Raw genomic sequence first — 20907 nt, forward strand, 5'->3', positions numbered from 1 at the left:
AATAATTCCCCACTCTACCCTCCTTCTCCATCCTGTTGGTAAATTCTATTCTACTCTCTGTCTCTATAAATTTTTGCCCAGATATTTCATATAAGTGGAGTTGTATAATATTTGTCCACTTGTGTCTGGCTGATTTTATACCACATAATGTCTTTGAAGTTCATCCATGATATAGGATGTGTCAAAACATCTATAACGAGGAAGGTGAGTGTATGAGTTAGTGTCTTCTTCTGTTCAGGATGTTAAAACTGACTACCATAAACCTGGTGGCTTACAGACAACAGAAATTTATTTCCCACAGTTCTGAGGCTGAAAGTCTAAGTATCGAGTTGCTGGCGAATCCGGTGTCTGGTGAGAAGGCGCACTTCTTGGTTCATAAGCAGCTGTGTCCTCAACATGGCAGAAGGTACAAGGGTGCTCTCTGAGTCTCTTTTATAAAGGTCATTAATTCCATTCATGGGGATTCTACACTCATGACCTGATAATCTCCTAAAGACCTCACCTCCCAATATCATCACATTGAGAATTAGGTTTCCGTATATGAATTTTGGGGAGACAAAAACAGATAACAAAATAACAGTCCATATAGTCAAAGCTATGATTTTTCCAGTAGTCATGTATGGATGTGAGAGCTGGACTATAAAGAAAGCTAAGTGCTGAAAAATTGATGCTTTTGAACTGTGGTGTTGGAGAAGACTCTTGAGAGTCCCTAGGACTGCAAGGAGATCAAACTATTCAATCCTAAAGGAAATCAGTTCTGAATATTCATCAGAAGGACTGATGCTAAAGCTGACTTTGGTCACCTGATAAGAAGAACTAACTCATTGGAAAAGACCCTGATGCTGGTAAAGATTGAGGGCAGGAGGAGAAGGGGCTGGCAGAGGCTGAGACGGTTGGATGGCATCACCGACTCAATGGACATGAGTTTGAGCAAGCTCCGGGAGATGGTGAAGGACAGGGAGGCCTGGCGTGCTGCAGTCCATGGGGTCACAAAGAGTCAGACATGACTTAGCAACTGAAGAGCAACAGCAGTAGCTTCTAAGGAGACTTTGTGGTTTTTTAAAAAATTGGAGTATAGCTGATTTACAAGGTTATATTAGTTCTGTTGTATAGCAAAATGACTCAGTTATATATATACACACACATATGTTTATATACATATATATGATTTTTCAGATTCTTTTCCTTTATAGGTTATAATAAGATACTGAAGATAGCTTCATGTGCTGTACAGTGAGACTTTGTAGTTTACCTGTTTTATACATAGTAGTCTGTATCTGTTAAATTTCCACTTTAAAATCTTATGTTTCCATCCTCATCATCCTCATCATCATTGTATTATTAGGACTTGACATAAAGACCACCATAAGACCACCCACTGTTTGTGTCTCCGAACATTATTTTTGAAGTATGAACAGGGATGCTCAGACAATTGTTTTGGTTAAGTGCTACCAAGCGAGACAGGTGGCACACAGTGATTAAATTATGTAGTGAACACATATGAATAGCACAAATAACTTAAACTGGTATGAAAAGAGTGGAATCAACAATTTCCCATTTTTGTCATACTTCATAAGAGAGAGCTTGGAGGAAGTGAACAACTATGCAGTATTGAACAGAAGCAGCAGTTTGGTGCTCAGCTCCAGGAGAGAACTTTGTTTACTCACCATTCTAGTGGATAGGAGGTGAGGGCTATAGGCTGAATAGATCCTTGTGCCCTTGTCAGGACTGTCAGCCAAGGTAGAGCCTCTCCAGGGCTGGAGAAGCAGAATGGGGCACAGTTTCCAAGGTTAGACTGTTTGGTTTAGGTCCTGACTCCATTGCTCACCATTTGGCCTAGGACAAGTTATTGACTCCGCTGAGCCTCAGTTTCCTCAACTGTGTAATGGGGATGATATTAACATTTACTACAAAGGGTGGTGAGAGGGACTGTATAAGGCAATTCAAATAAAGACTTAACATGGTGGTTGGCATATATTAAGAGGTCAAGACTTAGTGGTTATGAATTAGAGGTGATATTTTAAATATTCTAAATAGTAGGGTATGAATAGAGATCAACCTGAATTGCCACTACTTAGAGATGTTATACCTTTAGTAACTGGATGGTGGGCAGGCTCAGGGGTATTTGTAATTGAGAGGGAGGGAAAGAGCCTTTGGGAGACTTGGGCAGTCACAGGTAACCAACTCATATAAAATTATTTAAATATTTCAATAATCTGTATGACCATACCCCTGAGTGTCAGGTTTGGTGATGATTATTCTTGCAAAAGAGTATTATTCTGGAGGCATGAATTTGCTTATCATCTTAAATAACTACTTGATGCTGATGAACCTCTAGCCCTCTTCTGCTTTGCTGCTTACTTGACATCTCTGCTTGGATGTCTTACAGGCATATCAGACTTAATATTTCCAAAGCCAAATTCTTGATCTCTTTCATACACAGGTCCTGTTACCTTGTCTTTCCCACCTCAATTAATGGTGCCAGGGACCTGATATGTCTTGGATGTCACTATTTTTTCACATATGTACATATAAGGGACTCAGTAAGAGAATAAATGTGTGGTGCTTCCCATGAATACAACACTCACAGATGAAGCCTAGAGTTGGAGGCTGTGTCACAGAATGAATCATGTTCAGCAGGACCAGACAGAACTAGACCCATTCTCAACTTAGTCTTTTGTGCAACTCACCAGGACTTCATGACCAAGTCATATTCCTGCCTAATGGGAATAATAACTCTGCAGGGTTACTGTGTGTGGTCAAGACAATGTGTATGAAGTGACCGACACATAGTAGGCATGCAACAGATGGTGGTACTTAACAGATGGTGATATTCTTGTACTTATCCATCTGCTGACTGCCCAAGTCATCCAAATAAAAGGCCAGGAACTCCAGGACAAATCAGCTGGCCAGGAAGTAAGAATTTTTCTGTTTTCTCATCCTCATCAGCTTACCACTTCTGACCTTGAATCTCTCCTGTTGTACATGATCCTCACATATTTGTTTAGAACATCCTTCCTCAAAAATATTTCCAGGGTCTTAATTTCCTTGCCCTTGAAGCAAAACAGATCATATTTTTCACTTATCAGACTGAAGTGTTTGGAGAGTTAAGAAAATTATCTGAAAACTTGGAAACAGATACAAGACATTTGTTGTGGACTGGATGTTCACCTCCCCCCCAGTTTGCATGTTGAAGCCTTAAATTCCAAAGGGATGGTATTTGGAGATGGGGCCTTTGTGACATAGTTAGGGTTTGAAGAGGTCCTGAGATGGGGCCCTCAAGATGGGATTAATGCCTTTAAAAGAAGAGGCAGAGGGAACTCTGTGATTGTACTGAAAGGGTGGCTACATGCAAGTCAAATCAAGTCAAGAGAAGAGACCCCAGGAGAAAACTGCCTTTGCTGGCACCTTGACCTTGGATTTCTGGCCTCTAGAGCTGTAAGATATACATTTCTGTAGGTTAAACAACCGAGTCTGTGGCACTTTGTCATGGCAGCCAGGCTAACTAGGCTAGCATTGTGTGTGTGCGTGTACTCAGTTCCAGCTAAGTCATGGCTCTTTGTGACCCCATGGACTGTAGCCCGCCAATCTTCTCTGTCAATGGAATTTTCCAGGCCGGATTACCGGAGTGAGTTGCCATTTCCTCCTCCAGGGGATTTTTTCCAATTACTACTGAGTGCTTTTTCAGTGCAATATTGCATGTTTCTAGCAGGCCCACCCCTCCTGGGGACTATCTAATTTTCCAGAGAGGAGGCTATATCTTTGTTAAATTTCTTATTTCCTATTAATTAGAGATTTTCACAGCCTTATAAAGGTAGAAAGTAGCTTGTAGGAAATTTGATATTGCAAATTATGTTTGGGGACAAAGCAAATAATTCCTACCCAGAAAATTGATCACCCTTAAAGTTACTATGTATTGCCTAGTAGGACGTTTGCCAGTTTTGAAACTATTAGCAAACTTATTTTAGCTTTCTATGGAGTATCTGACTCTATTTCTCTTTTTACTTACTGGCTCACTAATCAATTAATGAGTTGAATGGAAATTTTGACATGTGTCTATTTTGTATTTATAAAAGCATCAGGTTTTTAAGTCAAAAAAATTTTTTTTATTTTTGGCTGAGCTGGGTCTTTGTTGCTACATGGGCTTTTTCTCTAGTTGTGGTGACCAGGGCCTACTCTCTTGTTGCAGAGCACCAGCCCTAGGGCATATGGGCTTCAGTAATTGCTGCATCCAGGCACTAGGGCACTGGCTCAGTAGTTGTAGTTCATGGGCTTAGTTGCTCTGCAACATGTGGGATCTTCCCAGATCAGGGATCAAATCCATGTCTCCTGCATTGGCAGATGGATTCTTTACCACTGAGCTACCAGGGGAGCCCAGGTTTTTAACTTTTTTGAAAATTACATGTTAATAGAAGCTTTAATGAGTCAGTGGTTAGAGAAGTTTCCGGCTGAAATACATTGCCTGACATTGGTAAGCATTATAAGAAGGGTAATTGTATGAGTCATGATTCCTTCCTGAATGGTCTCTAACTTTCTATTTCACAGGCTAGTGTCTTTCATGTACTTTGGTAGGCATTCTAGAGATTCTCTTTTGAGTAGCTCACAAGAAAAATCTGGGTCACTAAGGCATGCTCTCTGAAAAACCATGACATGTTTCACTTACTTTTTGAATTTTGACAAATAAACTTTTCACTAATGGTTGTCTTTCTTATAGGGCAAATGAGGGGTTTTAGATTGAATATACTTAAATAGGATATTCTATTCACTGCCAATCTGCTAAAATGCTTAAAACAGATAAAATGTCACGAGCGTAATTTGTGGTTATTAAATTTTTTATTTCTCTAGTTCCACAAATTAATGGAAACAAATGTCAGTCACTCTTAAGGTACCTTATTCTACCCCAGTCAAACTATGAGAGGCTTGTCAGGGTAAATTGCAGAGACAAATAGTGCTTGGTGGCATGGTAAATTCTGATGATTTCAGGTTTTTTTCTTCATTCTTGTTTCATCAGTGAACTGAATTTATAGATTTTTCCTACGTGTCAGAAAAGAAATACATTTGTGAAGTTAAGGTAAAACAGTCAATTCCTTAATGCTGAATTTCAGATCTAGGCTATTAAAACTCTGTGGAGTTGAACTATAGGCAGAGAGTCATTTATTAGTCCTGTGTTCTCTTCTTTGCAGAAATCTAACCTCAGGGACTTTGTGATTAATTCCACCACCTTCAGTCTCAGTTGTGTCTGACTCTGTGACCCCATGGACTGGAGCCCGTCAGGCTCCTCTGCCCGCGGGATTTCCCAGGCAAGAATACTAGAGTGAGCTGCTCTTTCCTTCTCCAGGGGATCTTCCTGACCCAGCGATTGAACTTGCATCTCCTGCATTGCAGGCAGGTTCTTCACCACTGTGCCACCTGGGAAGTCTTTTGATGATTAATAGTAAATTACAAAATCTCCTCACATTCAGGCTATGCAGTACCATATAAACATAACTGCCCATAACCAGAGGCATTATCAGAGTGATAGCCACATAGTTACAGTTAAGAATCCTAGAAGCAGTGGAAATGCATTCCCATGATCTTCACCTTTATGGAGGTTTTACATTCTAGCAGAGGATATAATCATTAAACAAATAATTAAACTGTGAGGAAGGTTATGATCTGAGAGTGCAGAGGGCTAGGAAACAGGACCTGTTCTGTCAGGCTCAGTGCTTCTTATGCTTTTCTGTCATAATCTTTGTTCTTTTCTCTCTTTCACTCAACTATCGAAACAGATAATTGCCAGTTATATAATGCTTACTACATGCTTAGCCCTGGGCCGGCTGGGAATTATGAAAGCCCTGATCTTCAGTGATTAATAAAAGAGAAATAAAGCCCCCAACACCCAAGGATAACTACCTCAGGAGGAATAACAAATGGGTAGCAGACATAATGAATATGGCACACATGTACAAATAAGGGAACAGAACTCTATCAGTTCCATGTGCTACTTGCAGCTGAGAAAGGGAGGGACCACCACTGTGTACTGATGTGATAAAGAAGAGATTCATGGGGAAGGTGGGACATGAAACAGGTGGAGACAGATGGAAGAAAGGTAGTTACCAGGGCCATTTGATGGGGTGGAGGGAGATGGCATTTTTAACTAACATTTTTATTTTATTTATTTATTTTTCCATTTATTTTTATTAGTTGGAGGCTAATTACTTTACAATATTTTAGCGGTTTTTGCCATACATTGACATGGGGAATACATGTAAATCCATGGCTGATTCATGTCAATGTAACTAACACTTTTAAAATGCCTATTATGGGTCAGGAGCTGGTCTAAGTGCTTTAGAAATGCTCACTCATTTAACCCTATGAAATAAGCGCTGGTATTATCATGCTCATCTTACAGAGGCGGTAAACTGGAGCACAGAGAGCTTAGGAAGACTGTTCAAGTTATGTAGCTCTAAGTGCTGAGTTAGAATTTACAGCTGGGAATTATTAGGTTGGCCAAAAACTTTGTTCAGGTTTTCCATACCATCTTATGGAAAAAACCCAAATGAACTCATTGGCCAATCCAATACTTCAACTGATGTGCTTTTAACTACTATACTTTGCTGTCATCATTAACCAAGACACAGTACTTGGGGAAAAAAACCTGAGCTACAGGGAATCAGTTAAACTGTGGGTGTATTGAGATGATGGGTCATCCAAGGGGATCTATCAGGTGCCACTTGGGCGTGCAAGCTAGGGCTTGTTTTGGAAACAGAAACCTAGTGTAACAGATTGCAAAGTGAGTCATCTGCCAAGGGGTACAGGTGAGGCCAGGACTATTCCGCACAGACAGCAATCTTTAACTGTTCTCAGATTGAGACATTTGCTAAATTCTGCTTACTTGATAGTCCTTAAGCAGAAAGGGGTGTTTCCATTGTCTTTTAGTTGTTGTTCAACCATTACTCAGTTGTGTGTCTGACTCTTTGCAAACCCAGGACTGCAGCATGCCAGGCTTCCCTGTCCTTCACCATCTCCTGGAGCTTGCTTAAACCCATGTCTAAGCTCAAACCCATGTCTTGCTCAAACCATGTTGAGTAGGTGATGACATCCAACTATCTTGTCCTCTGTCTTCCCCTTCTCCTCCTGCCTTCAATCTTCCCCAACATCAGGGACTTTTCCAATGAGTCAGCTTTTCGCATCAGGTGGCCAAAGTATTGGAGCTTCAGTCTCAGCATCAGTCCTTCCAATGAATATTCTGGATTGATTTCATTTAGGATTGACTGGTTTGATCTCCTTGCAGTCCAAGGGACTCTCAAGAGTCTTTTCCAACACCACAGTTCAAAAGCATTAATTCTTCAGTGTTCAATCTTCTTTATGGTCCAACTCTCATATCCCTACATGACTACTGGAAAACTCACAGCTTTGACTTATGGACCTTTGTCAGCAAAGTAATGTCTCTGCTTTTTAATACACTGTCTATGTTTGTCATAGCTTTTCTTCCAAGGAGCAAGCGTCTTTGAATTTCATGGCTGCAGTCACCATCTGCAGTGATTTTGGAGCCCAAGAAAATAAAGTTTGTCACTGTTTCTATCATTTCCCATCTATTTGCCATGAAGTGATGGCACCAGATCCGTGATCTTAGTTTTTTGAATGCTGAGTTTTAAGCCAGCTTTTTCACTCTCCTTTTTCACTTTCATCAAGAAGCTCTCTAGTTCCTCTTTGATTTCTGCCATAAAGGTGGTGTCATCTGCATATCTGAGGTTATTGATATTTCTCCCAGCAATGTTGAATCCAGCTTGTGTTTCATCCAGGCTGGCATTTTGCATGATATACTCTGCATATAAATTAAATGAGTAGGGTGACAATACACCACCTTGACAGACTTCTTTCCCAATTTGGGACCAGTCAGTTGTTCCTTGTCTGGTTCTAACTGTTGCTTCTTGATTTGCATACTGATTTCTCAGGAGGCAGGTCAGGGGGTCTGGTATTCCCATCTCTTTCAGAATTTTCCACAGTTTGTTGTGATCCACACAGTCAAAGACTTTAGCATAGTCAATGAAGCAGAAATAGATGTTTTTCTGGTATTCTCTTGCTTTTTTTTTTTTTTTTTTCTTTTCTAGGACTTCCCTTGTAGCTCAGTTGGTAAAGAATCTGCCTGCAGTACAGGAGACCCGGGTTCGATCCCTGGGTTGGGAAGATTCCCTGGAGAAGGAAATGGCAACCCACTCCAGTATCCTTGTCTGGAAAATCTCATGGACACAGGTGCCTGGTGGGCTGCAGTCCACGGGGTCCCAAAGAGTCAGGCATGACTGAGCGACTAACACTTACTTACTTACTTGCTTTTTCTATGATCCAGCAGATGTTGGCAGTTTGATCGCTGGTTCTCCTGCCTTTTCTAAATCCAGCTTGAACAACTGGGAGTTCTCTGTTGATGTATTATTGAAGGCTCACTTGGAGAATTTTGAGCATTACTTTACTAGCATGTGAGATGAGTGCAATTGTGCAGTAGTTTGAGCATTCTTTGGGATTGCCTTTCTTAGCGATTGGAATGAAAACTGACCTTTTCCAGTCCTGTGGCCACTGCTGAGTTTTCCAAATTTGCTGGCATATTGAGTGCAGCACTTTCACAGCATCATCTCTTAGGATCTGAAATAGTTCAGCTGGAATTCCATCACCTTCAATAACTTTGTTCCTAGTGATGCTTCCTAAGGCCTACTTGACTTCGAACTCCAGGATATTTGACTCTAGGTCAGTGATCACACCATTGTGATTATCTGGGTCATGAAGATCTTTTTTTGCATAGTTCTTCTGTGTATTCTTGCCACCTCTTCTTAATATCTTCTCCTTCTGTTAGGGCCATACCGTTTCTGTCTTTTAGGGTACGCTGCTAATAGAGAGATTGCAAATCAATGTGAGAGAGAATGCAGTGATATTTGCAATTGTGAAATGTAGCCATGGAGTGATATTGTCTGCAATGTATTACTATGTTCAAAGTTAACACAAACTTAGTCACTATTTGGCAATTTTGGCAATTTCTTGTGTTGCTTTGAGAGCAGAGCCTCAGGCTGTTGAAGGAAATGGTTTCAGGGCCTTTTTCAAAGTCACTGCAAATGAAGTTGTTGAACTGCAGCTATCATTATTCTGATTAACAATTCAAAACCTCAATCTGAATTATTCATGATGTTTAAATAACTTATCAACATGAACAAAAGTGATGTGAAACTGTTGCAATTAGAAAATCTTACTTAAAGCTTGTAGACAAATATTGTTAATTAAGTAATATTGCCTGCTGGAGATGGAGTTTCCAGGAACCAGAAAGAAATTAGAGAAGTGGATGTCCAGCAAGAGTTGGGGGAAGGGCCCTTTGTGTAATCTCATGGTTTACAATGCTTGAGGAGGTATTAGCAGGAGTCTTAGTGGGCCTAATACTGCCTTAGGAGAGTCTAGTTAATTAATAAAAAAATAAAAAAGGTTAGATTAGGATTCATTCAACTTTCAGTTACTTGCTGGAAGACTTACAGAAATGGCGGTTCTGGTACAAAAATGCATGTAGTAGAATGTTCACCTAGAGGGAAGAGAACTAATCCAAGAGTGGATAGGACTAGAGTCTCAGGCCATCTCAAAAGTATGACATTTGAGCACCTAGAGGAATCCAAAAGATCCCGGGTTCTATTTCATACACTGTTCCTCCATTTCCTCTGGGAGCCACATTATTCTTAAATACTCAAAAATGAGGAAGAGATTAAGGGAGATAGGAGACAACTCTGCGAAAAATATGTTAAAAAAAAAAATTATCAGGTGCTAGTGAGACAGCTTCCCAGGTGGCACCAGTGGTAAAGAACCCGCCTGCCAATGCAAGAGATGCAAGAAACCCAAGTTTGATCCCTTGGGTCTGGAAGATCCCCTGGAGAAGGACACAGCAACCCATTCCAGTATTCTTGCCTGGAGAATCCCATGGACAGAGGAGCCTGGCGGGCTACAGTCCATGGGGTCACAAAGACTCGGACATGGCTGAAGTGACTTAGCATGCACAGTGAGATTGAAACTGAAACATCAAAGCCACATATTACCAATCTCTTGTGTGTGTGTTTTTTTTAAATTAATTAATTTATTTAGCTGGTCTTGGTTGTGGCATGCAGGATCTTTAGTTGGGGCATGTGGGATCTAGTTTCCTGACCAGGGATCAAATCTAACTCCCCTGCATTGGGACTGCAGATTCTTAGCCACTGAACCACCAAAAAAAGTCCCTTTCTTAATTTTGAAAAAGCCCGGGATCATGCTGGGCAGGCAGAAGAGCAGATGGAGGGTCACGGGTGGCACTTTAGAGGCAAGCACAAGGTGCTGAGAGAGCCCAGCAGTGGGATGAGCTCTCTGAGGGCCCGGAGGCTGAAGAAGCTCAAGGTCTCTGTTGCTGGGGGCAACAGACAAGTGACTCTACCAGTCAGTGTTCTTGGAGCCAGCCACACATACCAGGTGCTGGTTAACTTAAGAAGCAATGAACAATGGGAATTATATTTATTTTTTACTTTACTTTTTATTTATTTATTTTTGGCTGTGTTGGGTCTTCCTTGCGTGGACTTTCTCTAGTTGCAGCAAGTGGGGGTTACTCTTTGTTGCAGTGCACAGGTTTCTCATTGTGGTGGCTTCTCTTGTTGTGGCTTGCAGGCTCTAGAGCCTGGACTTAGTAGTTATGGCACACAGGCTTTGTTGCCCCGTGGCACATGGGATCTTCCTGGACTAGGGGTTGAACCCATGTTCCCTGCATTGGCAGCCAGTGAGAAGTCCAGCAATGGGAAGTATAGAGGCAGGCTTGGCAAACTGGCAAACCCAGGGGAGTTGGGAAGACAAGATCAAGGCAGAGTCACCTCACCATACTGGCTAGTGTAGGTAGCCACTGTTGGTATCTTCCCAAATAAGACACTTGTCATGATGCCACTGGACTCTGCTCCACATCTTTGAAAATCTCTTAACTGCTCCTGCTTCACTGAAACTCTTACCAAGATTCCAAGTGCTCAGCGCTAATGGCTAAGTTGAGTCAAATGCCCCAAACCCATATGCCATGAACCAAGTTGAAAATGTCTCATCCCCTTTGTTTTACTAGTGTGACTCCTTTCCAAGCCTGCCTTCCACTTATCTGGGAATTCTCTCAGATGCCAAGGATGTTTGATTCCTGGGTAGCCAGCCTTTTCACCGGCATCCTCTTTTCAGCCCAAGGCCTTGTCCTTCAGCTGTGGAGTGTTCGGGCTGGCTGCATGGACATCAGGACACTTGTAAGCACCCTACTTTTGGGGGATACTTTGTTTCTCTTCTGAACAAGCTTCTACTATTATCTCTGTCTTCAACTACTATCTCTACCACTTGGGAAGAAAACATGTTCTCCAGGATATGTTGTCCTATCCAGACATTTTGAACTTCTCAACTAAAATCCTAACATGAATCTCTTTGGTACTTCCCTGGTGGTCCAGTGGTTAGCACTCAGCCCTTCCAGTGCAGGGGACATGGCTTCAATCACTGGTCAGAGAACCAAGATCCCATGTGCTGTGTGGCATGGTCAAAAAATAAATAAAAATGAAAAATTCTAAGACAAATCTCTTAAGAAGCTAATTCTACAAGGGCCTGCAAAGGAGCCAGACTGTGACTCCTCCTCCCTTGCGTTACTACTTTACTGTTCTGCTTCACCCTTGCCCTTCTGATAGAGCCAGGGTAGTGCGTATCTGTGAACCAACTATATGAGTTTGCTGGGGCTGCTGTAACAAAGTACCACAAACTGTGTGGCAGAAACAATAGAAACTTGTCTCACAGTTGTAAGGTTAGAAGTCTAAGATCAAGGTGTCAGCAAGGCTGGTTTCTTCTGAGGCTGTGAAGAAGTTTCCTCCATATCTCCCTCCTAGCTTTCTGTTAGTTTCATGATAGTCTTTGGCATTCCTTGGTTTATAAATGCATCACCCATATTTCTGCTTCATGTTCACACAGCCTTCTCCCTGCACATGTCTGTCTTCAAATTCCCCCCTTTTAAAAGACAGTAGTCATAATGGATTATGGATGGACTCTGTCCCAGTATGACCTCATCTTAACTAATTATATCCTCAGTAGCCCTTTTTTCAAATAAGTTCTCATTCTAAGGTATGGGAAGTTAGGACTGCAACATATGAATTTGGGGAACATAACTGAACCCATAACTCCAGTCAGCTAATCTACCAGTCAGATTAATAAGCCATTCTGTTTAGGAAAATTTAGCCAGAGTTCAGTCAAAAATGCAGTTAATGAATAAGCTTGTTTTCTGGTCAGTAGAAATGGAAAGTTCTGTGTTGTAAAAAGCAAGACCAAATCAAAAATCCTTGAGTAAGACATAAGCAATTTATTGTATATGGGCATGCTAAATTAAAACTTGAAACAAACCAACCAACAAGTGAATAAGCCAATAGAAAGAACAAACCTAAATAGCTTTTGGGAAGGTATGGTCTATGGTCTAAACAAAACACTTCAACTGAATCTTAGAGTACACATCTACTCCATCAGTACCTGACTTCAGTAATACCTAATGAGTGGGTCCATGCTATAAAGGGAGCATATATATTTCTAATAGAATTAGAACATTTTAATTTTAAAGCACTCTTTTTATTAATCTGCTGTCAAATACCTTTCGTGTTCACCATTTTAAAACTAAGTTGCTCTGCTGAGTTTTAAGACTCTTCATTTTCTGGCCTCACCAAGCCTATCTGAACTTATTTCATATTTTCCAACTATTTTCTGCTCTAGTCAGATCCCTTCCTTATTCCAAATACTAACCATTGTCATTTTGTCCCATCACGTCATGGCAAATAGATGGGGAAACAATGGAAACAGTGACAGACTTTATTTTCTTGGGCTCCAAAATCACTGCAGATGGTGACTGCAGCCATGAAATTAAAAGATGCTTGCTCCGTGGAAGAAAAGCTATGACCAACCTAGACCACATATTAGAAAGCAGAGACATTGCTTTGTCAACAAAGGTCCGTTTAGTCAAAGCTATGGTTTTTCTAGTTGTCATGTATGGATGTGAGAGTTGAACTATAAAGAAAGCTGAGCACCGAAGAATTGATGCTTTTGAACTGTGGTGTTGGAGAAGACTCTTGAGAGTCCCTTGGATTGCAAGGAGATCCAACCAGTCATCCTAAAGGAAGTCAGTCTTGAATCGTCATTGGAAGGACTGAAGTTGAAGCTGAAACTCCAATACTTTGGCCACCTGATGTGAAGAACTGACTCATTGGAAAAGACCCTGAAGCTGGGAAAGACTGAAGGCGGGAGGAGAAGGGGACAACAGAGGATGAGATGGTTGGATGGCATCACTGACTCAATGGACATGAATTTGACTAAGCTCCAGGAGTTGGTGATGGACAGGGAGGCCTGGCGTGCTGCAGTCCATGGAATTGCAAAGAGTCGGATGTGACTGAGCAACTGAACAACAATCATCACCTGAGTTCTTCAGCCTCTCTTATTTCCCTTCTCCTATTACAATCTTTAGATACCCTTAAGACTTCATTTAAGTACATGTAACCTTTCTCTTTCCTATTATGTTATGCTTGGTGAACTTTTCCTTTGAAATCTAAATGGCTCCAAATATCTCAATTGTGTTGTGAACTAAAATTTGCCACTTTGTCAATGCTTCAGTCATGACACCATAGAAAGTTTATGTTTCTTGACTGAGGGGAGATGGCTTTATAGATACCCCTCGAATCTCCCTCAATTTCAGATTAGCATTGGACACAATCAGCCATCAGTGAGTCCTTAGTTGGAAGTCATTTTTTTGAGTTCAAACCTTGACTTTTCCTCCCAAACACCACGGTTGTGGATGCAGGACTAGAGCAGTTACTGTGGTGTCTTTGAGAAAACTCTATAGGATTGCTATCTAGCAGACCATGCACTCTGATAACAATAATGTGATAATATGAGAAATGAAAGATTTAAAAATAAATGAATGAAGCAGTATGGCATTGAAAAAGGAGCAGAATAGAAAGGAATTTCCTAGATACAAATGAACTTACTTACAAAACAGAAACAGACTCACAGAATTAGAGGACAAACTTATGGTTCCTAGGGGAAATGATGGTGGAAGGGAGAGTTGGGGTTTGGGATCGACGTGTACACACTCCTATATTGAAAATGGACAACCGACAAGGACCTTCTGTTCAGCACCGGGAACTCTGCTCAATGTTATGTGCCACCTGGATGGGAGGGGAGTTTGGGGGGAATGGCTACATGTATATGTGTGGCCGAGTCCCTTTGCTGTCCATCTGAAACTATCACAACACTGTTAATCGGCTATACTCCAACATAAAGTAAAAAGTTTAAAAAAATAAATGAGATTACTATGGGAAATAAAAGATGAACAGATACTAAAAAAAGAAAGGGATTTTCTTAACTTGATTAAACTTTATGTCCCCCAAACCTGTGGCAAATATATGTAATATAGAAACTATAATGTACTATATCTAAGATCAGAAAAGACAAAGATCCTTATACCAGCCCTTGTTTTCACAGTACTGAAGGTCCTGGCCCATGTGAAAGTGATATAAGGTCTTAGGAAAACAAAACAAAAAAAAGCTATTGTTATTTGCAGACAATATACACTAATCTAAAACAATGTAATCACATCAGCATACAAGCTCTTTGAACTAACAAAGGGATTCAGTAAGTTTAAGCATATAAAATTAAACTCCAAATAGCAATTGATTTTCTCTATACTAGTACCAAATATAATAAAATGAAAATTTAAATACCACTTATAATAACAACAAAACCCATAAAGCATTTAGGAATTAACTTTGTGCAAAGAGACAAAAATTTTGAAACTAAATACATTGAAAATTATATAAATAAATGAATAGACATTTATTTGGGTGCAATGATGTAAATTCTCTAAAAATTAATCTTTAAATTTAATGAATATCATTCAACTTTCTAGTTGTACATTAAAAAGAACTTGGTAAACCTCTAAAATTTAATTTCAGAGAAGGAAGATCCAAGACTATCTAAGTTAACTTTTAAAATATTGAGGGCATAGTAGCCTTTCCAAAAATCAAAATGTACTACAAAACTATTACAATGAAAAAGCATGGCGTATGCTCAAGAACAAATATATACACTAGTGAAATACGATGAAAAGGTGAGAAAGAGTCCCACAAATATACAGAATGTCATATACTACAATAAATATGGCACCATACATCAATGGGGAGTTGACAGACAGATGGTTTAGCAGGTCAGATCGGGAAAGGCGGCTCCTTATGTGGAGAAAAATAAAACTGGATTTTTACTAATACCACAACCGAGATGAACCTTAAAGAGATTAAAGACCTAAACATAAATAGGAAAAATTTAAGAGTAAAAAAAAAAAATCTTTGGGACACGGAGTAAAGGAAGTCTTTTAATATAAAACCTTGAATGAATACCTTAGGATAAAAAAAATGTCAAATTCAAGGACATCCAAATTAAGGATTTATGTTCAGCAAAGAACACTATAGACAAAGTTAATAGATGGCAGAATGGGATAAGATAATTGCAGTGTTTAACACAAGGGGTGAATACTTACAAGACAGCAAACACAAAAGAAAAATAGGCAAAGGATATAAATAGAAAATTTAATCAGAAGAGGAAATCCAAAAAGCCAACAAACATATGGAGGGTGGCTCAGACTCATTAGCAATCAGAAAAATGCAAATTAAAATAATGAGATAACACTTTACACATATTGGTTTGGCAAAAAGTGGGAGGCTGGAAAATGCCAAAGGCTTGGCTAGGATGGGAATGTGAAGATAGAGGAGTTCTTTAGAGCCTCTGGAGAGCAATCTGGCCATTAGAAAAATAAGGACAGATTCAGATATAAGGGGATACACATAGGGATGCCTTCTAAAACACTGTTCACAATGATAGAGAGTTGGAAGCAAGCAGAGGACCTATCACTGAGTCAGTGACCAGGTAAGGTGTGGGCATTCATAATGTACAGATTAGATGCATGCATAGTAACTAAATCGTAGAGGTATAGTGATGAGTGGGAAAAAAAAGGGCAAAAAACACAATGTATAATACAATGTACATAAAAATACACACATACTCTACAATAAAGCCCATTTTGTAAGAATACAAATAAGCAAGAAAGATAAGCATTAAACACATTAGTATGCTTGCCTATGGGGAGGTGGCCAGAGTTAGGAATGAGACTGGAGAATGAGGATAAAGGGAACTATAAAATAAAACTTGCCTTCCGGGAGAAGCAAGCTACTTAATTGGGTTTGGAGAGAAGATCATTTGATGTGATGTTTTCAGGCTGTCAATTAGGAAACAACAGGCGAGGTGTTTGGATGCGTCACCTCCCTGGGCTCATCTTCTCCGAGGCTGGAAATAGAAGCCGGAGCTTGGGAGCCTTCCTCCCTCAGATGGGGTCAGAGGTGCTGGATGCTGGGCATCTAATTGGACATGCTGTGTCAGAAAGCAGAGCTGGGGCTTCCAAAGAAACACTCAGGATGTATGTTTAGCCTTTGTGACGCATTTTAAAGAGAAAGCAAGAAGGAAGGCAACACTCGCATCCTGTGATTAAGCCCTGGGAGTTGGCTATCAGCGCTGTTATTTTACAGTTACAGCTATGTCAACCATCACTCAGACTGTGTTCCTAAATGCCCTTGGGTGTTAACGGAATGGACGTATTTCCAGAAGCACTCTGCAATGCCCTCAGGGCTTCCTGGAAACACAGATGCCTTCTTTCAGATAAATCTTAAAAGTAAGCTCCTATTATAATCAACAATTCTCTGTTACCTATTCAAAGTTGCTGAGAGGCTAGATCTTACATGCTCTCACCACAAAAAAGAAATGATAATTATGTGATGTGATAGAAGGTGGTTGTTCATGTTATGGTGGTAATCTTTGAGATAGATAAATATATCAAATCAACACTTTAAACTTACAGAGTATTTATCTCAATTATATTGCAGTAAGAAATAAATAATAAAACATAAACACACACAAAGTAAATTCCTGACTACTTATGATTTTCTCCTTGGCAGAGTGGAGCCCCCATGCCCTGGCACCTCATTCATGTATGATTTTACCATCCTCATGTTGCCTGGGTGGTGAGATAAATGGCTATGGAGGCTCACTCAGGGTGTGGCGTGTTATCATAAAATGCTGATTCAACAGCCAGTTTGGGGGACTTCCCTGGTGGTCCGGTGATTAAGACGTCACCTTCCAATATGGGGGTGCGAGTTCGACCCCTGGTCAGGGAACTAAGGTCCCACATGCCTTGCTGCCAAAAAATCAAAACATAAGCAATATTGTGACAAATTCAATAAAGACTTAAAAAATGGCCACATCCAAAAAATCATAATAAAAAAAAAAAAAAAGAAAGAAAGCAGAGAGTTTGACTATACTTCTTTAAGCCAGAAAGTAAGAAAATCTAGTCAATACAATAGGGGTCTTTGTGAGTCTGTGAAAAGGGAACCTATTTCAACCTGGATATCAAAGATGGCTTCCAATAGAAGACGATTAGTTAACGGGAAGGCTATACGCTGAATGGAAGTTAATGAAGAGGGCTTAGGAGCACGCTCCACATTCAGGACACGGCATGTACAAAGGCCCCAGAGTGGCAGAAAGCCCTGTGTGACTGAGGAGCAGAAAGGTAGGACTAGAGTGAAAGGCGATGAGCTTGAGAGGTAAGGAGGGACAGGCTCAACAGCAACTGCTGAGCAGAGTTAGAAATTAGGATGTTACTTTGAGAGCAGTGGCTAGCCATTCAAGGAGTTTCAGTAGGGGATGGTCAAGAACCCCCATCCTGCCTGCTTGGTTGGTCTCTTACACTTGACCTAGATGTGAGCAGTGTCGTCCTCTGTGTGAGTGGATCCTGTTTCTCTCCTTCTAAATACTACAGTCACCATCAGTACTGCTGCATTCCTGATGTGGAGTATCGCTGATTTTCCCTACTTCACCCAGCAGATGGAACTTCCTTAGACAGACAACTGACCAACCATGCCTGCATCTGCCCCTCCTGGCTGCCTTTCCAGTCTTCCTCTCTTAGTCCATGTGGCTGCTCTTCCAGCCAACAGAGGCGCATTCTACTGGGGGTGCTTGAGTCAAGTTTGCAAAATGTTGAATAACTTGATGAAAAGTGGCTCCTCTATCAGGAAGTACTCTCTCCTCCTAAGACACTCCAACTAAAGAAAGAAAGAGTGGTGTGCAGAGGAGCACAGAGCTAAAATCAGGCTGGCTTTGTTTCCTATTGTTGTTGTTGTTTAGTCGCTCAGTCATGTCTGACTCTTTGTGACTTTACGGACTGCAGCACACCAGACTTCCCTATCCTTCACTATATCCTAGAGTTTGCTCAGACTCATGTCCACTGAGTTTGTGATGCTATCCAACCATCTCATCCTCTGTCATTCCCTTCTCTTGCCTTCTATTTTTTTCCCAGTACCATGGTCTTTTCCCAGTGAATCAGCCCTTCACATCAGGTGGCCAAATGCACAAATAACAAATCAGCAAGGCTTGCATGCAATCAGATGCAAAACCTAATTTGGACCAATTAGGTGAAAGGTCAACAGCTTCCTGTGTCCAATTGTGAAGTTGTAAGAGGATAAGTTCCACAGTGTTCATGAGATTCATATCTCATTCTTAAGAGTCCTGCATTTAAAATACAGAAGACTCTTCATCTTCTGCATCTGGTTCACCTGCCATCCCAACTGGATTTATTTTAACTTTTCTCTGGGTACTTCTAGATTATTTGCTTTGGTCTAAACTTAAGAGAGGGCTCCCCAGGTGGCACTAGTGGTAAAGAACCCGCCTACCAATGCAAGAGATGTCAGGGGTTCGATCTCTGGGTCGGCAAGATCCCGTGGGGGAGGGCATGGCAACCCACTCGAACATTCTTGCCTGGAGAATCCCATAGACAGAGATGCCTGGCAGTTACAGTCCACAGGGTCACACAGAGTTGGACGCGACTGAAGCGACTTAGCATGCACACTTTCGAACTTAGGAGAAGAGCTTCCCAGGCGGCGCTAGTAGCCACCTGCCAATGCAGGAGATGCAAGAGACATGGGTTCCATCCCTGGGTCGGCAAGATCCCCTGGAGTAGGAAATGGCAAACCACTCCAGTATCGTTGCCTGGAAAATTCCATGGGCAGAGGAGCCTGGTGGGCTACAGTCTATGGGGAAACTTAGGAGACCTCACAGGAGTGGGTGAGAACAGGAGGCGCCCCGGGAGTGGAGGAGCGTGCCCTGAACTAGCTTGGGGTGGGAAAAGGGAGCAGCTGACAGTCCTCCCTGTGCTGTGGGAACCATGGGGCGCCGGGGGCTGGAGGCCCCTGGCAGAGCTTGGAAGCTCAGCTCCAGGCAGCCTGTTAGACGGCTCTTCCTAGTTGAAATACCGAGAAGCTTAAATACGAGTCATGCAATGGAAGGAATATGGGACTTGGAGAGAGAAGACTAATGTTTGGATCTCCATTCTGCCACCCTCTACCTCTGTGACTTTGGATAAAACGAGAGAGATTTTCTCCCTCCTTACAGAAGGAGAAGGGGTGGGGTGGATTCCTCTCTGCTGGAGAGCTGCCTTCGCTAGACGTGAGAGTCTCTTTCTGCTGACCTTGTTCCCACTCAGGCTCCATCCGGAAGTCTCTAACCTCTTAGGCTCCCTCCCATTTCGAATTTGAGCTTCCCTTAGTTAAAAGCTCTGGCTGGAGGTGGTAAACGTTCTCATTAAAATGCAAATGAATTCTCTACACAGCTGCCCAAGTTGTTTTCCTCTGTGTTGTCATTTATTTCCTTTCTGTCCTTAGAAAGTAGGACAATAAAAAAGCCCAAGCCCTTCCACCTGGCATTCCAAGGGGATGGGGTCCTCTATCAAGACTCTAGACTTGCTCTACAACATCCTTCAGTTTGGGGGCGTGGTTAGGAGGCAGGCAGCTCCTCCCCTTAGTAAAAGCCTCAGCTTGGAATGTTATGCTGGATATTTTTGCATTTATGTTTCTTCTCTGTAAAGTAAGAATAAAGGACACCTGTCTCACAAGATTATTATAAGAATTAAGTATTATAACTTATCTTAAAAATCTTCCTGTGGCTGTAACAGGAAAACATTTTTTTTTTTAAATCTTTATTGAATTTGTTACAATACTGTTTCTGTTTTGTTTTGGCTTTTCGGCTGCAAGGCATGTGGGATCTTAGCTTCCCGACCAGGGAACGAACCTGCACCCCCCGCATTGGAAGGTGAGGTCTTAACCACTAGACCACCAGGGAAGTCCCAGGAAAACACTTAATAAATGTTAGCTTTCATCGTGACAAACCAAATTCTATTTTTTCCTGCAGACCTGTTTTCTCCCCACCCTGTATCTGGCTCATGTTACCATGAGCTTTCTTTATTTCTTTGAGGCCCTGTTTAAATGCCATCACATTCATGACTCCTTTCTTGAATTTGGGGAGAATTAATAACTCCTACTGCTTCTTGGCCTTTTCCTAGTGACTCTCTTGAGAATGTATTTTCTTCTGTATTTCTTTTTTTTGGTCACAAGGACTTATGCATGTGTGTCTCTGTCATCCACCACCATAAACCCACACTCACTGCCACCTACTACGCTCTGAGCTATGAGTGGGCAGGGAACACAGCTCATTCCTTTCTGAATAATTCAATCAGTTCAGTAAACATTTGATGAATGAGCAAATGACTGAATGAATGCATGAGTGGAAGCTTACTCAAATGACATTTTCTATCTTTCTCACATTTTGGTTTAATCAGAGAGCAGGGCTTCAGGAAACTCAAGATTCAGTGTGGTTGTTCGTCATGGCGGTACAGTCATAGAGAGAGACAGGGCTGCCAAGGAAGATGTAGGGATCCCAAACAAGAACTACTTCCTTTTCTTTTAAAAAACCCCAAAACTTAACAATCCATGCTCTGTGGCCATGGTTTGTGTGGATGGTGAC

This window comes from Dama dama, chromosome 8 (genome assembly GCF_033118175.1).
Source record: "Dama dama isolate Ldn47 chromosome 8, ASM3311817v1, whole genome shotgun sequence".
Taxonomy (NCBI): Eukaryota; Metazoa; Chordata; class Mammalia; order Artiodactyla; family Cervidae; genus Dama; species Dama dama.